The sequence below is a fragment of the Martes martes genome, assembly GCF_963455335.1.
Source record: "Martes martes genome assembly, chromosome: X".
Lineage (NCBI taxonomy): Eukaryota > Metazoa > Chordata > Mammalia > Carnivora > Mustelidae > Martes > Martes martes.
In genome coordinates this window covers 62,628,783-62,636,245 of record NC_137897.1, presented here as the reverse complement: position 1 = coordinate 62,636,245, position 7,463 = coordinate 62,628,783, and positions in this window count along the sequence as shown.

Genomic DNA, 7,463 nt, shown 5'->3' with positions numbered 1-7,463 from the left:
GTATGTGACCACCAAGCCAGCAGTACAAAAAATATCAAGGGGGGTTCTATAAAAGAAGAAAGAACCCAGGAGTGACATAGAACAGAAACTTACAGAGACAATCTATAGAAAGAAGGACTTCACAGGCAACATGGTGTTAATAAAATCTTACTTTTCAATAATCATTCTCAATGTGAACAGTCTAAATGCTCCCATAAAACAGCACAGGGTTGCAGACTGGTTAAAATTACAGGACCCATCCATATGCTGTCTATAAGAGACACATTTTTAACATAAAGATACATCCAGGCTGAAAGTGAAGGGATGGTGAACCATCTTTCATGCCAACAGGACTCAAAAGAAAGCTGGGGTAGTGATTCTCATATCAGATAAATTAGATTTTAAGCGAAAGACTGCAGTAAGAGATACAGAAGGAACCAACATCTTTCTTAAGGTGTCTATCCACCAAGAAGATCTAAAAATTGTAAATATTTATGTCCCCAATATGGGAGCAGCCAACTACATAAGCCAACTGTTAATCAAGATAAAGAGTCATATTGATATAAATACATCAGTTGTATGGGATCTTAACACACCACTCTCAGTAATAGATCATCCAAGCAGAAAATCAATAAAGAAACAAGAGCTTTGAATGACACATTGAACCAGATGGACCTTATAGATATATATAGAACATTCCACCCTAAAACAACAGAATAATCATTTTTCTTGAGCGCACATGAAACTTTCTCCAGAATAGACCACATACTGGGTCACAAATCAGGGCTCAACCCATACCAAAAGACTGAGATTATTCCCTGCCTATTTTCAGACTACAATGCTTTGAAACTGGAACTCAGCCACAAGAAAAAGTTTGGAAGGAATTGAAACACTTGGAGCTAAAGACCAACCTGCACCAAGAATGTTTGGATCAACCACAAAATCAAAGAAGAAGTTAAAAGGTTAATGGAAATCAATGAGAATGATGACACATAGGTCCAAAACCTATGGGATATGGCAAAGGCAGTCCTAATGGGGAAATACATAGCCACCCAAGCCTCAAACACAAAAATTGAAAAATCCCAAATACACCAACTCTCTTTACACCCTGGAGATCTGGAAAATCAACAACAAATTAAGCAAACCCCACACACAAGAAAGGAAATAATGAAGATTAGAGCAGAGATCAATGAGATAGAAACTAGAGATATAGTAGAACACATGAACGAAACTAGAAGCTGGTTCTTTGAAAGAATCAATAAAATCCATAAACCACTGGCCAAACTAATCCAAAAGAAAAGACAGGACCCAAATTAATAAAATTATGAATGAAAAGGGAGAGATCACAACGAACACCAAAGAAATAAAAACGATCATCAGAAATTATTATGAACAGTTAGATGCCAATGAGTTAAGCAACCTAGAAAAAAATGGATGCATTCCTGAAAACCTATAAACTTCCAAGAGTGAAATAGGAAGAAATTGACAACCTGAATAGACTGATATCTAGTAACGAGATTGAAGCAGTAATCAAAAACCTCCCAAAAAAACTAGAGCCCAGGACATGACAGATTCCCTGGGAAATTCTACCAAACACTCAAAGAAGGAATGATAATTATTCTTCTGAACCTTGTTCATAAATAGAAGGAAAACTTCCAGACTCTTTTTACGAAGCCAGCATTACCCTGATCCCCAAACCAGGCAAAGACCACTCCAAAAGGGAGAATTTCAGACCAATATCCCTGATGAATATGGATGCCAAGATTCTCAGCAAGATCCTAGCAAATAGGATCCAACAGTACATTAAAAAGATTATCCACCATGACCAGGTGGGATTTATCCTTGGGAGTCCAGTGTGGTTCAACATTCGCAAATAAATCAGTGTGATAGAACAAATCAATAAGAGAAGAGGAAAGAACCACCTGGTCCTCTCAACTGATGCAGAAAAAGCATTTGACAAGATACAGCATCCATTCCTGATTAGAATGCTTCAAAGTATTGGGAGAGAGGGACCATTCCTCAACTTCATAAAATCTATCTATGAAAAACCCACAGCAAATATCATCCTCAATGGGGAAAAGCTGACAGCTTTCCCTTTGAGATCAGGTACACAACAAGGATGCCCACTCATGCCACTGTTGTTCAACATAGTACTAGAAGTCTTAGCAACAGCAATTAGACACCAAAAAGAAATAAAATGTGTTCAAATTGGCAAGGAAGTCAAACTCTCTCTCTTCGCAGATGACATGATACTTCATGTGGAAAATCCAGAAGACTCCACACCCAAACTACCAGAACTCATACAGCAATTCAGTAATGTGGCAGGATAGAAAATCAATGTACAGAAATCAGTTGCTTTCTTATATGCTAACAATGAAAATATAGGAAGGGAAATTAGAGAATCAATTCCATTTACTATAGCACTAAGAACCATAAGACACCCAGGAATAAACCTAACCAAAGAGGTAAAGGATCTGTACTAGAGGAAATACAGAACATTCATGAAAGAAATGGAAGAAGATACGAAAAGATGGAGAATCATTCCATGCTCATGGATTGGAAGAATAAACATTGTTAAAATGTCTACACTGCTGAGAACAATCTATACTTTCAATGCCATCCCAATCAAAATTCCACTGGTAGTTTTCAAAGTGCTGGAAAAAAATATCTTGAAATTTGTATGGAACCAGAGAAAGACCCCAAATTGCTAAGGAAATGTCAAAAAAGAAAAACAAAACTGGGCATCACATTGCCTGATTTCAAGATTTATTACAAAGCTGTGATCACCAAGACAGCATGGTACTGGCACAAAAACAAACACATAGACCAGTGGAACAGGGTACAGAGTCCAGAAATGGACCCACAACTCTATGGTCAAATAATCTTTGACAAAGTAGGAAAAAAATACACAGTGGAAAAAAGACGGTCTCTTCAATAAATGGTGCTGGGAAAACTGGAAAGCTATGTGTAGAAAAATGAAACTTGACCATTCTCTTACACTATACACAAAAATAAACTTGAAATGGACAAAAGACCTCAACGTGAGGCAGGAATCTATCAAAATGCTAGAGGAGAGCATAGGCAGTAACCTCTTCAACATTGGCCTCAGCAACTTCTTTCAAGACTTGTCTCCAAAGGTAAAGAAAACAAAAGCGAAATGAAGTTTTGGGACTTCATCAACGTTAAAAGCGTCTGCACAGCAAAGGAAAAAGTCAACAAAACAAAGAGGGAACCCACGGAATGGGAGAAGATATTCGCAAATGACACTACAGACAAAGGGCTGGTATCCAAGATCTATAAAGAACTCCCCAAACTCAACACACACAATAGATAATCACATCAAAAAATGGGCAGAAGACATGAACAGACACTTCTCCAAGGAAGACATACAAGTGGCTAACAGACACATGAAGAAATGTTCATCATCACTAGCCATCAGGAAGATTCAAATCAAAACCACATTGAGATACCACCTTACACCAGTTAGAATGGCCAAAATTAACAAGACAATAAATAACAAGTGTTGGAGAGGATGTGGAGAAAGGGGAACCCTGTTACACTGTTGGTGGGAAAGCAAGTTGGTCCAGCCACTTTGGAAAACAGTGTGGAGATTCCTTAAGATATTAAAAATAGAGCTACCCTATGACCCTGCAATTGCACGATTGGGTATTTACCCCAAGGATACAGATGTAGTGAAAAGAAGAGCCATCTGTACCCCAATGTTCATAGCAGCAATGGCCACAGTCACCAAACTGTGGAGAAAACCAAGATGCCCTTCAATGGACGAATGGTTAAAGAAGATGTGGTCCATATATACTATGGAGTATTATGCCTCCATCAGAAAGGATGAATATCCAACTTTTGTATCAAATGGACGGAACTTGAGGAGATTATGCTGAGTGAAATAATTCAGGCAGAGAGAGTCAATTATCGTATGGTTTTACTTACTTGTGAAGCATAAGGATTAACATGGAGGACATTAGGAGAAGGAAAGGAAAAGTGAATTGGGGGAAATTGGAGGGAGAGATAAACCATGAGAGACTATGGACTCTCAGAAACAAACTGAGGGTTTTGGAGGGGAGGAGAGTGGGGCATTAGGTGAGCCTGGTGGTGGGTATTAAGGAGGACTCATATTGCATGGAGCAGTGGGTGTGGTGCATAAACAATGAATCTTGGAACACTGAAAAAATAAAATTAAATTGTAAAAGTAAAAAAAAAAAGAATTGGACAGAAGACATGAAACATGAATTTTATAATGTAAAACTGTTCTTAAAAACTAAGGCGAAAATTAGTTGGAGAAGATAAGATGAAGTAGTAGGAGGACACTTGACTTGCCTGGTCCCTCAAACTTAGCTAGATAAATGTAAAAATTATTCTGAAAACTAACTAAATTGATCTGAGGATGAACAGAACAAACCACACAACTAGCACAAGAGACAAGGCTACATTGTGAAGCAGACAAAATCTCAAGAAAAATCAACTTTTCATGTAATGCAATGGAACAAAATTTGTATCTTTCAATAATTACTCCAAATGTAAATGAACTAAGTGCTCCAATCAAAATACATAGAGCATCAGAATGGATATCTCATTTGGTTTTGATTTGTATTTCCCTGATGACTAGTGATGTTGAACATTTTTTTTTTCGTGTGTCTGTTAGCCATTTGTATGTCTTCTTTGGAAAAGTGTCTGTTCATGTCTTCTGCCCATATCTTCACTGGATTATTTTTGGGGGGTGCTGACTTTGAGAACTTCTTTATAGATCTTCAGTTCTAGCTCTTTATCTGAAATATCATTTGCAAATATCTTCTCCCAGACCATGGGTTGTCTTTCAGTTTTGTTGACTATTTCCCTTGCTGTGCAGAAGCTTTTTTTTTTAAGTTTACTAATTACATATATTTTTGCTTATAATATGTATTTCCTTGTATTTTTCCCATTTTCCTATTGCTTTGTTTTTGTTTTTGTTTTTTTTTTTTATTTATTTTCAGCGTAACAGTATTCATTGTTTTTTCACCACACCCAGTGCTCCATGCAATCTGTGCCCTCCCTAATACCCACCACCTGGTTCCCCCAACCTCCCACCCCTCGCCCCCCCAAAACCCCCAGGTTGCTTTTCAGAGTCCGTAGTCTCTCATGGTTCACCTCCCCTTCCAATTTCACTCAACTCCCTTCTCCTCTCCATCTCCCCTTGTCCTCCATGTTATTTGTTATGCTCCACAAATAAGTGAAACCATATGATACTTGACTCTCTCTGTTTGACTTATTTCACTCAGGACGAATACCCAACTTTTGTAGCAACATGGACAGGACTGGAAGAGATTGTGCAGAAGCTTTTTATCTTGATGAAATAGCAATAATTTATTTTTGCTTTTGTTTTCCCTGCCTTTGGAGACATGTCTTGCAAAAAGTTGCTGTGGCCAATGTCAAAGCGTTTATTGCCTATATTCTCCTTTTGGATTTTGATGGATTCATGTCTCACATTTAGGTCTTTCATCCATTTTGAATTTATTTTTGTGCATGGGTTAAGAAAGTGGTCCAGTTGCATTTTTCTGCATGTGGCTGTCCTGTTTTCCCAGCACCATTTATTGAAGAGACTGTCTTCTTTTCCTCCATTGGATATTCTTTCCTGCTTTGTTGAAGATTAGTTGACCATAGTGTTGAGGGTCTATTTCTGGGTTCTCTATCCTGGTCCATTGATTTATGTCTGTATTTGTGACAGTACCATACTGTATTGATGATCACAGCTTTGTAAAATAATTTGAAGTTAGGCATTGTGATACTCCCCAGCATTGATTTTCTTTTTCAACATTCCCCTGGTGATTTTGGGTCTTTTCTGATCCCATACAAACTTCATGATTGTTATTTCTAGCTCTGTGAAAAATGTTAATGTTATTGTGCTAGGGATTGCATTGGAAATGTAGACAGCTCTGGGCAGCAATAACATTTTCAGAATGTTTATTCTTCCAATCCATGAGCTTGCAATATTTTTCCATCTTTTTGTGTCTTCCTCAATTTCTTTCATAAGTTTCTGTAATTTATAGAGTATAGACCCTTTACCCTTTTGGTTTGGTTTATTCTCAGGTATCTTATGGTTTTTAGTGCCACTGTAAATGAAATCAATTCCTTAATTCCTCTTTCTTCTGTCACATTGTTAGTGTATAGAATTGCAACAGACTTCTGTGCATTGATTTTGTATCCTGCCACATTACTGAATTGCTGTATGATTTCTAGTAATTTTGGTCTGGAGTCTTTTGGGTTTTGCACATAATGTATGAAGATGGAGAGTTTGACTTCTTCTTTGTCAATTTGAATGCATTTGTTTCTTTTAATTGTCTGATTATTGAGGCTAGGACTTCTAGTACTATGTTGAACAGTAGTGGTGAGAGTGGGCATCCCTGTCATGTTCCTGACCTTAAGGGAAAAGTTTTCAGTTTTTCCCCATTGAAAATGATATTCTCTGTGGGCTTTTCATAGATGGCTTTTATGATATTGAGGTATGTTCCCTCTATCCCCACACTTTGAAGAGTTTTCATCAAGAAAGGATGCTGTATTTTGACAAATCATTTTTCTGCATCAATTGAGAGGATCATATGTTTCTTGTCCTTTCTTTTATTACTGTGTTCTATCACATTGATTTGTGAATGTTGAACCGCCCTTGCATCCCAGTAATAAATCCCATCTGGTTGTGATGAGTAATTATTTTAATGTACTGTTGGGTCCTATTGACAGGTGACAGGGGCTATTGAAGGAATTTCTGATCCTTCTGCTTACTTTTGCTGTGATCCTAGAGCTTACTTTTGCTGTGATCCTAGATCCTAGGTCCTATTAGATATAACATTGTTGGAAAAGAAGTAGAGAAATTGGAATCCTGCATATAAAATGGTATAGCCACTGTAAAAACCAGTATGATGGATCCTCAAAATTTAAACATAGAATTAACATATAATCCAACATGAGGCACCTGAATGGCTCAGTGGGTTGAGCAACTGACTGTTGTTTTGCACTCAGGTCATGATTACATGGGTCAGGGTGTGGAGTACCACATCAGGCTCTGTGCTCAGTAGGGAGTCTGCTTGAAGATTCTCTCACTCTGTCCCTCCTCTCACTTCTGTGCCCCCCCAAAATTAATTAATTAATTAAAATATATGATCTAGCAATTCTACTTCTGAATATATACTTCATATAATTGAAAGCAAGGTCTTGGACAGATATTTGTACACCAATATTCAGAGTTGTATACACCTGTACAGTGTTTCAATTTCCCAAGAAGAAAGAGTAATGAAGATGGATAGTGCCAATGTTCATAAAACAATGTAAATTTACTTAATACCTATGAGCTATTTACTTAAAAATAGTTAAAGTAGGGGCATCTAGGTGGCTCAGTGGGTTAAGCCTCTGCCTTCAGTTCAGGTCATGATCTCAGTGTTCTGGGATTGAGCCCCACATTGGGCTCTCTGCTCAGTGGAGAGCCTGCTTCCCCCCCT